We start from the raw sequence: 2,244 nt of genomic DNA, 5'->3' as shown, positions 1-2,244 counted from the left end.
AAGCTCCTTGCAAAATCCTGAAGAATCTGAATTTCTTCTTCATACAATGCCAGTGCAAACAGGTTTAAAAGGTTGCTGTAATCACACAGCACGCCAAAGAAAAACATTCCTCCGGTTCCTAAACCAGTCACCTGTATCTGAGAGGTATGGGTTTTGTGACAGATACTGACAGCCTCTCAGAAGATGTTTATCCAATTTCAGCCTGATGCTCCATGATGGAGAATATTTTCATTAAATTGTCTACTGTATAATTAATATTTTACTGGCATTTCAATCGGCTAAATTGTGATCAAGTAACTTCTGAGGTGTTATTTATCTGTGATTTTGAGTGGAAATTGTGATTCAAGAAACTGACCTAATCCATAATTGGTAACACACACAGTGCTGGTGATTTATTCGAAATATGCCTTGAAATTTCTGTGATTTTACAGGATTTATTCAGTTAAACCCCACATTGCTGATTCTTGCCTTGGCTGTGTTACCTTTCTCACTGTGCTCCGTCTCACCGAGAGGTCCACTGCTGGACAGCAAGAAGCCAGAAGAAAAAAGTAGTTGTATTGCAAGCGGAGCTCCCGAGCTCAGCTCCACTTCACCAGTAATGAGTTTTGACTAGAGGAGCGAGAGAGGAGAGGCAGGGATAAGCGCGGGTGAAGTTACAGTCACATTTGATGTGTGCGACTGAGCTGAGTGCTGTCACACATTAGGCGAGGGCACATGAAAGTGGAAGGCGCAGAGATTAAGGGGGTAGCTTTGAGTGGAAAAAAAGTCTTACTGGTAGCACAGGTCAAAGTCTCCTGGGTCATTACTGAAGCGCGTGTGAGACGCTAGGAGGAAAGACCATTTCGGAAGTTTTCGCTGCAGTAATTGATTACCAGGCGGAAGGAAGGATGGAGAGAGAGAGAGAGGGCCCTTGGAGTTTTCATGTGTACAGTTTGATGGAAAATATGGGAGAAGAAAATGGCAGAAAAATAAAATTATGAAAGTCGAGCAGGCTGCCTGTCAATATTCAGTTCAACTCTGTTCCTGTCTTAGAGGTCCACAGGAGCTAACTTAGACATGACTGTCTAGCCTCTTTGCTCTACGGCCATCCCAAAGAATGCATCCCTCTTCTGAAAGAGTTGCCCATTCTGAGTACACTTTTCAGCTGGAGTTTATTTTTAAAGATCTGATTTCTGAATGGTGAATAATGTTTCCTTTATGAAAGAAAAAAGTTCACAAACATTTTGGGTCAAATGTGCTTCGCTCTTTGTTTCGGTCCTAGTTTATAACCAGCCATGTTGTCCCTCTTGTGACTTGATTGTACCAGTGTGTTTTTATCAGTAGGTTTATATCAGACAAAACAGAACAAAGTGTATGTTTAAAATACTTCACGGATCAGATTGGTTCTCCCATGAAATGACAGTTCATGAGGGGACAAAAATTAGGTCACTAACTATCTGTGAAATAAAATCACGTCATAAAGTGCTGTGGTAAGTTTGTTCACATTTGTGTATAGCAAACATACAGCATTTTAGAACTGAAACTTGACTCACATGGCTCTTCTAATTATTTTGGGAAGTTTGAGAATTGTTTAGCTCAGTTGGTTTAAAGGTTTTTGTATAGATACAGTGATATTATTATTATTATTATTATTATTATTATTATTATTATTATTATTATTATTGGTTAAAAGCTGACAATCTATAAGCAGTTTAAATACACCATCAGGGCAATGTTGGTTTGCAAACTTTGCCCTACCTGAGAGAGGTCAGCTTTGTAAGAAAGCTTCAGTCTCCACTCCATGACTGCTAATCCTGAACTCTCACAGGCACTCAGTATTGTGTTGTATATTAAAGTTGTCATGCAAAGAAGTTTCAATTTCTAATAAAAAAGAGAAACCCACGAATAAGCTTTTCAAAACAGGCCTTTGCGTATAGTCCCATATCACCTCACTGAGTAAATAAACACTGATGAATGTATCTTTATTTCAGAACAGACTTTATGTTGTATCAAACTGAAAACATATACCCCTGTTTCAGCGTGGCATCACATAACGTTTTACTGTAAAATAATTAATTTCAGAACTGTTATGGCCTTCAGACCCATTCCCCTGATCTCAAAATCCATATTTCAAATAATGAAAAGTTCACTTAAATAGTATTTGTCCCTTTATTACTGAAATGAACAATATTTTCCACAAATTAACACTTTGTATACAATAAATGCTAGTTAAGTATTATTAACATCTGAAAGGGATTTTGAAGG

Source organism: Amia ocellicauda, chromosome 5 (assembly GCF_036373705.1).
Source record: "Amia ocellicauda isolate fAmiCal2 chromosome 5, fAmiCal2.hap1, whole genome shotgun sequence".
In the NCBI taxonomy this organism is placed as follows: Eukaryota; Metazoa; Chordata; class Actinopteri; order Amiiformes; family Amiidae; genus Amia; species Amia ocellicauda.
This window is presented reverse-complemented; position numbering follows the sequence as displayed.